The sequence below is a fragment of the Oreochromis niloticus genome, linkage group LG2, assembly GCF_001858045.2.
Source record: "Oreochromis niloticus isolate F11D_XX linkage group LG2, O_niloticus_UMD_NMBU, whole genome shotgun sequence".
Lineage (NCBI taxonomy): Eukaryota > Metazoa > Chordata > Actinopteri > Cichliformes > Cichlidae > Oreochromis > Oreochromis niloticus.
The window spans coordinates 13,156,992-13,169,004 of NC_031966.2; the positions used below are offsets into that span (position 1 = coordinate 13,156,992).

At 41.3% G+C, this 12,013-nt stretch overlaps 1 protein-coding gene across 8 annotated transcripts in view; it reads left to right on the forward strand.

Annotated features, from left to right (window-relative positions):
• Window positions 1-1,555: 1,555 nt before the first annotated feature.
• Window positions 1,556-12,013, forward strand: part of si:dkey-237h12.3 (teneurin-3) — a 135,403-nt gene continuing 124,945 nt past the window's right edge. For 7 of the 8 annotated variants that reach the window (XM_019364060.2, XM_019364070.2, XM_025910180.1 and 4 more), the window contains exons 1-2: window positions 1,599-1,751; window positions 1,827-2,476. The gene's annotated coding sequence lies outside the window, so the exon portion shown is untranslated. Of the gene's footprint in view, window positions 1,752-1,826; window positions 2,477-12,013 lie in introns of all 8 variants that reach the window. The other variant, XM_025910178.1, reaches the window with a different exon arrangement.

A 12,013-nucleotide genomic window follows, 5' to 3' on the forward strand; every position in this document is an offset into this window, starting at 1 on the left:
ATAGAGGGCACAGTTGACTGCACTGACACGCACTGTGTGTGACTAGGAGAAAATAAAGCTTTGTCTAAGGTATGGGAAATCTCAGTTAAGGATGTAAAGTTGATTCAAGTCGTAGTAAAAGAGCATTTTTGTGAAACTGAACGAGCTATTTTCTTTGTTTCAAAAAAAGCGAAGGACTTTTAATCTATCATTAACCCTCTGGTGTACTGAACTTAAGAGAACCTTCATGTGGATGAAATGTGTGAATATGTTGCTTAGTAACTAACTTCCACGTACAGTCTCTCTGAAAAGCCCCCAAGAATATTACAGAAGCGGGAAAAAAGTAGTTTGACTTGAAGCAGGGAAAGAAGGAGGGGTACTGGCTTCAGCAGCCCTTACAAGAATTCCTCTCCTTTTTTGTGTCCTTTCTTTCCTCTTTTTTTTTTTTTACATGCCCTTGACTGAAGATAGAATGGCAGAGTGGGAGATAGATTGTTGGGCAGTTGCCTTTCATGCAGATAATGCCATTTGATGGAGGCAAGTTTTTGATGTGCTCCCGGGTATAATAGAAGAATCAAGCATCGAAGGCTAGGGCTGATTTTGCTTGGAGAAAAGCTGTCCTCAGTGATAACTTCATCACTGCATGTGGTCAGACGTGGGGTAAATTCAGGAAGGGGATTAAAAAAAAATGCCCAGTCAGAGCTGCAGTAGTGGGCCCCCTATTGAGCTGTGGGGCCTGCAGACCATAGTTTGAAGGTCTGTGATCTACCATTGGTATTGTTTGTCTTTCTCTCTTCTCTCTCCCTCAGAACCAAAACGACTCAGCCTCAAAATGCCTTTCTAGTGGGATTAGTGGGCATTGCTTTTGTAATTAATGAAACTCTGCTTTCAGTGGTATATCCTCTAAATGCTACCATTTGAAGCCTATCAGATAGTGTCTTATATGTTTTCATACATCACAAAGCTAATTCAAAGTAAATATGGTTTTGGTTTTAGCAGGATGGAGAATGGCTGGGAGGCAAGTGTACTTATCTCTGTAATTGGAGCTCATCAAGATGAAGTTTTCACACTTACAAAGCGGTGAAGGACTTCAATTCTTTCTATACGATCCGCAACTGAAGCTCTATCAAAGCATGCACAAAGCATGCTCGTATTTTATTGAAGGTCCATATGAAAGATGGGGAGGCAAAATTCATTAGAATAACCTTTCTTAGTGGTGGTTTAGGTTGACTGAACTCAAATTGTGCATATTTATTGCATATCTCTGCAGCAGTTGATCAATTCCACCACAGATGGTGGATGGAGCAAAACAATATGAATCAATCTTTATTCGACAGCCAGACTAACAGCAACATTTTAATTTCAACACCAAGCGTCGTCGTTGTGGCCTTCTTGTTTACCCAACAGTTTAACAGCTTGAATAACCCTTAGCTGCTAGTCTTCTGTGAGAAATATCGTATTTATTTACATCACTCTGCCTTTCCCTTTGTCAGTCACACTGAAGGTGAGAAATTGAGATTTGTGAGTTAGCCAATTATGTGGCAGCGCGCGTGCGGCCATAGGTAAGCTTAATGAACAGCTTCTCAATACAAAAGAGAAGAGAGGAGCGAGCAGGCTGAAGGAAAACAGGCAGGTGGGCTGGAAGCTGTGGCTCTGAGTAAATCCGCCTCTGCGCTTTCACAATCAAATTGAGGAATATATATATTTCTAGCTTGCATGTAAACTGGAACTTATTTAAGTGGCAGCAACAAACGCGTAGCAGTGTATCAAAGGTAGTTTTGGTTATTACAATGTCGTTGGAGGTAAACGCTCTCTTTGTCTAATAATGGGACTCGTTTTCTTCACAGGTGCAGCTGTGTGCTTGTTGCTGCTCACCCGTGTGGTTGACCCCTACGGCCTAACCCGTTCCTGATAGGCAGACCAGAGGCGAGGCTGAGGGAAGCGACGGGATGCGCAGTTTATCAGCTGACAAGTGCATATCGGACAACGGAGCAGCAGAGCGGCTGGCGAGACTCCGCATCCTCACCGAGTGAGTTTTCTGCTTTTAAACATCCAGCGCAAGTGCTTGGCGACTGGAAAAAAATATATATAACGGTGTTACTTCAGAGAGGGGACAACTGCATTGTCGGAAGTATTGCTTGAGCTCAGCCACCGGGACTACTGGGAAGATTTCAAGGCAGAAACACGTTTCTCGCGCGGAGCTGCCAGCTGAAGCTCCGTGCTCCATCACCACTCAGCAGCACAACGTCCACGCACAAGTCGGCTGTTCCGAGCCGTGCAAGTCGGCTTCAGCCTCTAATCAAGCCGAGAGATTTCCGAGGAGTAGTGAAAGAGGTGTCTCTGAAGAATCCACACTGTGCTGAATTGCAAACGCGGTCATTGTAAGAAACGTACCGCGTCGCGCTCAGCTCCCCGCTTCCTGCAAGTTTGGACTAAGGCGCACCGTTGGAAGTTTATGTGCCGCTGCTTCGGACAGGCTCGAAGAAGCTCCATGCAGGTCAGTGTGTAGTTAGATTTCCCCCATTTGCATTGACTCTAAATAGACTCCATCCGCGTAATTTAAATAAGCCACAGGATCGTTATCCCCTGGTCAGTAATGGTGTCTAATTTGGTCTGCATGCTGTATCGAGTCTTTTGATAAGATGCGAACCCGAAACCCACCTGGCGCCCAGCCCCTCTTCTCCACTACCTTGAAACAAATGAGTTGGGTAATATTTGGATTATGCGTTATAGCCTATATGTTTAGCAAATGTATTGCTGTAATGGGCAGGCTAAAGATGCAAGACGTATCCATTTCTTGATATTCCGTTCAGGGTGGTGGGGGGTTATTGTATTCCAGTTTTAATTGATGAAAAAGATGAGTTTCCAAAACTCACCTGATGTCCTTTAACGAGTGTTATATATCATGCTTTTTATTTATTTATTTATTTATTATATATATATATATATATATATGTATTTTTAAGGATTTTGCTGGTCATAGATCTTTGAGAATTCTAGGAAAAATATATAAAAAGTATTTTATTTATTCTTTTGACGCTATTAAACTCTTATTTTTCAGTAATGATAACAGTAATAACATAATTATCTCCAATCTAATCACAGTCACATCTAAAGTTACACTCCATAAGGGGTCTTGAGGGATGGTCTGGATACAAAAAATGATTTTTTCCAAAAATATATTGCTACAAAAACACCCAGGAGCCTAATATAAGGTGTTTGGCAAGCACAGAAATGGTCTGCTTAATCTAATAATAATGTTAAAGGTTCTGAAATACACTAACTTGTACCACATTTGTGGTTTAAGCTTCAGGAGCAGAAGATGGAGAAAGTTCATCAGAAGAACCTTTTGTTTGCCTCCAAAGAGGCCTCTAGAAAGGTCGGGTATTACGCAGTTGTTCAGAACCTCCAAGCCTGTTAGTACAGACAAATGCCAGCAGAAACCACCACCTTCTACATGCGTTTTTGGGGTTAGGAGGAAGAGGCTGTTGCCTGGCAAAATTGTGATATGGAACGTGCAATTTGTAAATTGATTTTGGTTTTCAGGATTAGCAGGATTTCAAAACCGGCAAGAAGTTCTTTTAATTAAACACAACAGTTTAGACATCAGCTGGTTTAATTTCAACTTTCCATGTGGCTCAGCAATGTGGAATTATGACTTGTCTTAGCACTTAGCATGAGGCAGAGAGAAACGTTGATCTGATTTCGCTCTGGCAGGGATCAGACTAAACGCAATCTGCAAAAACATGCATCTGGGTCCATATGATAGCCCAGAAGGACAAGAATATCTGTCCAGCTAAATTGATTTATTGCTATTGTCCTGAGTGCTATTGAGGAACTGCAGCAGTTGAGGCCATTTGCTGTTTCATATTCCATGTCTGACAAGGATTGGAATAGTAAAGCAGTGTAGATCTTCACCACTTCAGGCCTGAGTGGTGAACTATTCCCGCTGTTCTTGTAAATCATAAGAAATACTTCTATGAAAATTTAAATAATATGGAATCGAAATAGAATAGAACAGAAAGATTAGATATTAGATAGGTAGTCAGAGGCATATTACTTAAAAATATGTATATAAGCAATCGATATATTTCTAATCTTTAGCTTTTGGCTTTGCATCGGGTCACATAGCAACAAAGAAAGGCTTCAAACAGCAGAGACACAGTCTGTGTTTCTTGTGCAAGCCTGTAAATGCATTACAGTGACACTTATTGGGTGATATTGAACATGTGTTTTTGTAGCAGGGCACCAGAACATGAGTGCAGCTTGTATTATCTTTTTTCAAGGCACTGATAATAATTGAAATTGACTTTTCTGAATAAGACATAACAATCTATATGACTAATGTTCTGGTGACTGCAGCAGCATCCTGATAAATGAAGTGTGTTGTGTTTACAGTCTTCAGAAACACACCTGGAGTCAGAACAGACCTGCTGAATATTAGGCTGTCGACATATTTTACACAGCTCTGCAGAGAAAAGCAATAACCCACTGTAGTTGTCTAGTACACGCTTTGCCATAATGTGGCAGGTGATTACGCATCTAGAACTGGGATATTTAGGCTTTTCTGCTGTGACCCCTCTTATTGAGGCTTTAGCCAAATACCTCAGCTTTAAACTTCATTGCTGCTTCAAGCCCAGTAATCAAAGCAGGTGACTACAGTTTCTGATGCGGCAGAGTGCTGGAAATTCTGATTTTATTTATTTATTTCTTTTCTTTTCTGCGCTTGGAGCTCAAAATGATCTAATTAATTCAGAAATATTAGAAGAACTGTGTACATAACACTGCCACTCTGTGTTCCTATCCTTAAGTAATTTCCCCTTTCATTATTCCTGTGGAGAATTTAATATTCTGTGTGATGAGAACTGCCTCCTTTAGGGATAATACCGCTTGAATACTGCCCCTAAACAGTTTTATAGATTGTTAAGGGGCAATCGAAATGACTGCTCTCCATCTGTAAAAATTACTCCTCTAAGATATGAGAGATATGGAAGGAGAGTCGATGCACAGGCCTGCGCTTATAATATTTCATCATATTGCTTGTAGATGCCGACAGTGGCTCGGAAGATGACCTTAGGAATTATAACATTTGATATGGCAAACAGCATGGCCGAGTCGCCTGTTTCAACACATCAGAGCAAACACGTGAAGGTTAATGCAGCCTGACAAACTACCCACAGTTCCCTGGGCTCAACGGATCGGTTCCATGTCATATTTACTTTACATAATTGCTGCCCTCTAATCTGTTACTATTAACACACAGCCTGTCTGGCTATTGTCTGCTGTAGTCTCTTTCACCTGTTTTCTCTCTGAGTACATTTTCCCTTTCCTCCCATGAGAATAGCCAGACATCATGATGAATAGTTGGCGTGAAAGTAAAGCATGCCACGGTGCATTCTTCAGGCCTTTAGAAAGTTAAAGAAACCAAGCGTCGCGATGGCGAAACCTCCATTGACGGACCGATTTGCATATGTGCTTTAATGACCTCACCTCAGAGGATTACTGTCAGGGATGTGACTCCTGCAGCAAAGTTTACCATTTAAAGAAAAGTTGTTTGTGGTCTGCGCAAGTTGCCAAATTATTGCTGAAAGTCACCCTAGCATTTGGGAGGGAAGAGATTGCACGCTCTTGAAATGTGCTTAGAGTAGGGATATTTAGTGACAGCACTTGATGCATTACCACTGTGGTCCTTAACTACATTGTATGCTGCGTGAGAGAGAGGGTGGGGTGGGAAACATGGCATAAATGTAAGCTGTTTCAGGGGTATACGGTATATGCTTTATGCTAAATCTTTATATAACACCATTTTATTCTACAATTCATAACCAAGTTTTATTAAATTAAAATATGGATATCGGAAAGGGCTTGAAACAGTCGGGAATATAAATGGCATTTTATATCAGCACTAAAGATGGATTTAATTAGTATTTTTCATGTTGAATATCTGCTTAGTATAATGTGAATCCTGCCATTGCATTCTGATTGGAGAGGCGAGAGGAATGTTCTCAAAGGAACAGTTATTTTACCCAGCTCATGGCTATTGTAGGCTGACTGCATGACCTAATGTGTTGTGCGTAACACAAACTGAATTCTGGATCTCATTGCACACATGCATGCAAATACATTGGTGGTGATGTTGTGCGTAGGCGTTCAGACAAAGCAGCCAAGCTGGTAATTGTTTGTGATGAAGTGGAAGCCGTTCCCTTGGCTTTGTATGGATTACTTAAAATCAAGAAAAAGGACTATTCAAGCATGACAGCTCTTGGTTTTGTTTTGAGGTTTTTGGACGAAACAGGCTGAGATGAAAGCCACCTGCGATTAGCCACAGGATGCTGTCCTGCTGGTCCAGCTCTGGGGGCAGCACCACTTCACACTGTTGTAACCTACAGATTAACATTTATGGCTCAGCATGCTCCGTTGGACTTTCTGGGTCAAGACCAAGTGGCAAGATTGAGGAGTGGGCTTGACTTTGTAACAGTGCAACTCTCGCTGCATGCTCCAGGCTGAGGCTGGTGGGGAGAGCCAAACAGAAATGTGCTTAGTTGTGTCACAGGGAGAATAAAATAGAAATGCATTGTGCTCTCTGCTTGTGAAAATTGCTCTGAGTGAATACCTCTGCGGTGTCTAGGTTCGGCTTTCATGAACTACAGACATTATATTCAAAGGATCTGAATACGATGTCAGGAATTGTTACATTTTTAAAGGATGTTATAGCTTATTAGAGTCATACTTGTGTATTGTCCAGCTCACATTAAAATATTGATGAAACCGATTCATTATTTAAAGTCGAAGAATTTTTTATCTTCCCCTCGCAGTGGTCTAAGTTGCCAAAATTCTAAAGAAAAATGACTTTTGCTGTTTTGCTATACTTGCATTAAGAAATACCGATCCTGGAAAAGGTTTCCCAGAATAGCTTCCGTCTGCCAAGGGCCTTAGGTCTGGTCTTTTGTGGCCCCTGGACAGCCCAGTGGGAAGTTGGGCGTCAGCTACGGTTGTCGATGGAGACGCTTGATGGCCTCAATAATTCAGTTGACGTGACCTCTCTGATGCTGAAAGCCTCAGGTCTGGTGGGTGACGAAGAGCGATGATTGGGACAAGGCAAAGGTGCTAGTTCATGTGGGAAGCCAGTCAGTAACACATTTCTGTCTCTTTATTGTCAGCAGGGTGAAGGAGAAAATATTGAATATCGGACCATTGAAGAGTGTAAAACTGGTGCCTCTGATTCGGTGTAATGGTATACAGGTCAGCAATCTTTGACTTCCAGCGGAGAGCAGTGTGCATTCAGAATTCAAGCTTGGCCGATCATTACAGGCCAGATTCTACAAGTTTCACCCCTGGAAGTAGAAAAACCAGTGTGATGTGGTGAATTTTCAGATTGATGTTTCTTTTATAAGGCCTGCAGTCTCTCAGTAGTCTGATCGTGTGCCATCATGACCTACATACGCCTTAAAAAGCTGACAACAAGAGAATAAAACCCTCCAGTTTCTTTATGTATTGTAGGGTTTATGTGGCACAATTGGTCTAAAGAAGAAACGCTCTCAACCTATTATTCTCTGTAAATTGTTTTCATTGTGTGCTTTAAAATTTCTTCTAATTTGGTAGTATTGGCGTAGGCACATTGATTTATTTTGTAACGCTTATGAAGACTAACCGCTACTGCAGTATGTCTGTGTTTGGTCAGATTTGATGTTTTCCAGCAGTTGCAGCAGCTCTTGAGTATTGCGCTCCCATTGCAGTATTCACCATTGAAGCTTTCCCTCATACTGTTCGGTTGTCTAGTGTTGTTATGTGACTGCTGCGTATATTCCATCTCCTCCTGCATATCCTAAAATAGGGAGGTTTAGTTTGTGGTACAATCGTGTGAGATGCATTTGAATGACACCCAATGTCAGCACTTTAGAATATCTCTGCGCATTTGAATTTTTATCTGGTCGCCAGGTTTGTATGCTTGCAGAATTTAAAATATAGTTTGAGTAATGATTTTCATCCACTCTCCGAGTGCTTGTTGATTGGCTACAGTAGTTCTACAGATGTCCAGATTAGACTGTCAGGCAAGACTGATATTGGACTTAGAATCTGTAATTAAACAAGGCACTGCAGTCTAAATAAATAAGATGTCTACAATGAAGTTTTTATTCTTGTCAGCGTCATTTTTGTTGTTACCCATTATGTTTTGTTTACAAGTTTACTGTTGCGGACAGATACGGCTTCTTTTAGCCCCCCTCAATTGTGTTTTGATTTCTCTGTTGCATCATTACTCTGCAGCTGCATCGCTACAATTTAATTTTATTTCCGTAACAGTGGCTCGATCATGGATTTCTCTTTAAATTGCTGCAGGACGGTAGAAGTCTGTCAGCAATGGAGTCAATTCATTTTGCGCGAGTATTAGATGATAATTGTTGACAGTGTCTTGCAAGATTCTCAATTAAGTGAATGACCATGGACATCATTACTTCTTTAGATCCGCCGTTTGAAATAACACTGCAGTGATACCAATTTGAGAGAAAAGCAAACTGTGGCTCATTGAATTAAGACTGTCTCGTGTAATTGGGTGTGTGATATGGAAGGGAGCACCTATTTTGATAAGAACTGGCTTCAATAATTGTAGCCTTGGATACAGATAAATGCTGTAGCTTGTGTGTGCGAATTCACTGAATAACCCGTTATTACCATTTGAGATACAAGGAGATACTGCAAAAAAAACATTATAAAGCTCTGCGTTTTTATATTCCAATTGTCCACACCTAGCAATTACATTTTAAAAAATGAATCTGGCTGTGCTTGCGATTTCCCCACTAAAGATTCAATGAATATATAACTCACATGAGTCACAGGTGAAGGATTATTTGAGGGATTTGTAAACATCCACGCTCAGCTTATTGTGTTGTATCCTGGGACTGGCACATGCTTTTTTTTATTATTTAATTCACACACACACACACACACACACACACACACACACACGTACACACAAAAGGCGAACAATAAAATGGTTAAGATTAGACGTTGACCGCTGTGATTTAGAGACAGGCAGGAAAAATAAGAAAACAAAACACTTTGAGTTCAGTTCAGCTTTTTTTTAATTTATTTTTCATAGTCACAGTACCTCTGTTTGTCTTTTAAATGCGCTGCAACTATGAGGGATGAAGCTTAAAGCTCCATGTGCCTGGAATAATGTGAAGTGACTGTACCAGAGATTTGCATCACTTTACTCTACTTGTGAATATGCATCATAGACCGAGACAAGAGACCTAGCATGGAGCAGGATTTCATCATGTTTCCTAAGAGTCGCACCGAGTGCGGTAAGCTCATCCGTCACCATGTATACTGAGGATATAGCTGCAGCTAAAATTTAATTGCTGGTAAATGCTGTCATGATTTTGTTTGCTCTCTTTTCTCCACTTCCTAACTGCCTTTCTCTCTCTGAAGCTGTACATTTATGAAGACTTAGCTACCAAAATATCGTTTTGGCATATCAGCACTATTTGGTCAGATTCCCCACGATTCACGTCAGCACTTTAAGAAAAAAAATCACCATTTTGATGCTGATCTGGGTATTTTTAGGTAATAGTTCTACAGTTCTTGTTGCAGTGAGGGATTTAGGCATTGAGCCTTGATAAAGAACGAACACAATCTGGTTCAGATGGCATCCAGAATTCAGAGTTTGGGCATCACGCTGCAGACAAACACTTCTGTGTCTCCAAAATCACTAGTGTCAGGGGGAAACAGGCAGCATCTGATGGAACACTGCCCTGGTTCTCCCTCGCCCCTTCTCCAAGCGCTGGGAGGCACAAAAAAAGCAGAAGAACTGAAGAGAAACTGAAAGAGGAGAGGCAGAGAGGAGCGTCAAAGAGGAAAGAGAGAGAGAGAGACTCGACAAGATGAATTATGCAAAGCTGTCAGAGGCGGCTATTGTTGGAGGTGCTGGCTGTGTTGAAGAGAGCCAGCCCTGATCTCCACAAGCTCCATCTACCGCTCTCACCACTCCCCGTGGCTGAGAGCCGTCTGATCTGTGCTCCGGCAAACGGCCAACAATAAGATGAGGGGGTTTGGGGGGGTAGATGGGCCAGTCAGGCCACTTGGTGACAGGTGAATTGTCTTGGAGGGACACACTAGGAACGACAAGTACGCTCTTCATTATCATTATTTACAGAGGTCACCAACAGGGAGATCTGAGCTGATACGTACAGCCGCCCTGCGGAAATATAATTACCGGACAAAGGCTTGGTGAATAGTTGCCACTTCAGCACTCTGGTCAGCAGTGGCTACTCTTGTTTTGCTTTGTGTGCTGAAGTAACCAGTGTCTGCCAGTTCAATTTAAGCTGGTGTAGGTGTTCATTAATCTAATTTTGCATGCTTATCAGTTCTGAGACATCTTAGAAAAGAAGCACACTTTCGTCTTCTTAATATTTCTGTCTATTCCTGCTAAAGTTGGAACAGCTTTAGTTATTTCACCTGAGAGATTTCAGTTATTTATTTATTTTATTTATTTTTTATTTTATCTTTTGCATTTGCCTTGGCTTTGTTGGCACTCACATGCAATAATCAGAATTTAGTAACATTTGGATTCAAATCCAGTGACAGATGTTGGTTGGTCAGGTCACTGTCAATCAAAACACACAGTCAGATGCAGATTAAAAGGAGGATGATTCTGCATTCTGATAGAACCAAAGATTAAATCAAATCGGTTTTTGAAGAAAGAAAAAAAAATACTGGTTATTTTTTGTCATTTCAATAATTAGTTATGTAATATTTGAGATCAGTGATTTAGTGGTGTCTAAAAAGTCACTCTCCACCTTAGCTATCCTTGTTTGAAGTATCAAAAAGTATCCTTTTATGTTTTTGATGAATAACGTACCGATAACATTTTTCTCATTCATTTAATTCATTATAAACCAATTGAACGATTCCAAGAAATCTTAAAAGGTTTCTGTCCTCTTTGGTCATCTCTTCTGAATCCCAGCCCTGATCTCTTGGTAACATAAGACATCCCCTCTGTCATCTTTGATGAATAAAGTACTAAACGGGAGACATGGAAAAAGTAAATCTCAATTAGAAACCTCTTCAACTGCCCTGAAGAACCAGTTGACTTGGACACGTGTCTTCACACCTTATTATACAGATGGTTTATGGTTTATGCTTCAAAGAAGTGCAGAGGTGTAGGACAGTACTAGGCGTCGGGGGGACCGTACTCAACTGGCACGGGAGTCGTTCGGACGCGTGTGGAGCTGAGCTGCGTACATCATGAACTATCTTTTTCCGTGCCTCACTGGCTTGCAAGAGGACCTCTGTGTGACACTAATTTTGCAGTGTCGACTGTTCCACCGAGTGGTCACGGGTGACTAACTGTCCTGATTCAACTGCATGATCAAAGGTAAAAGGGAATGTAGAAGTGAATGATACAGAAAAGGTTTTCTTTTTAGGGCGGGGAGTGTACCGAGCATTTCTGATTCATAACAAACCCTAAAGGTTCTCCTCACTTAATCAAACAGAGCTGGTGTACACTAGTCTGTACTCTCCGTAGGGTAGCCAGAGGCAGATTTTATGTAGTAAATGCAAAAACATAGTCAAGTTTATATTGCACTATACTTAAAACCTCTGAAACTTAAAGTCTGTAAAAAAACAGAATTCTCTTAAGAGCATCTGTGACTTCTTGTACATATTTTAAACTGTAACGAATGAACCGTTAGTGTCCCCGTGTGCTGTGAGGAAACAAAGCGAAGCAGGACACTAGGATGAGCTGTGAGGAAGATGGCATCTTTGAGTCCTCAGAGTAATAGAGGAATGTTTATGGGGACATGCCTGGTCACTTAAGGGCTTGTAGGCTGATTAGGACACAAATCTAATTCCTCCTATAGTGGTCGCTTGTGGCTCAGTGGGTAAGACTTGTGGCATTAGCTGTTTTTCAGATACCGAATCTTCTTACAAGTCCATAAAGAAGGGGGAGTTTGCAATCAAGGAGGCTTCTGGGCGTGTCTGCTTGGACGCATCCTGTGCATTAATCTGCCAATCTGGACGGGTGTGTACAATTTCC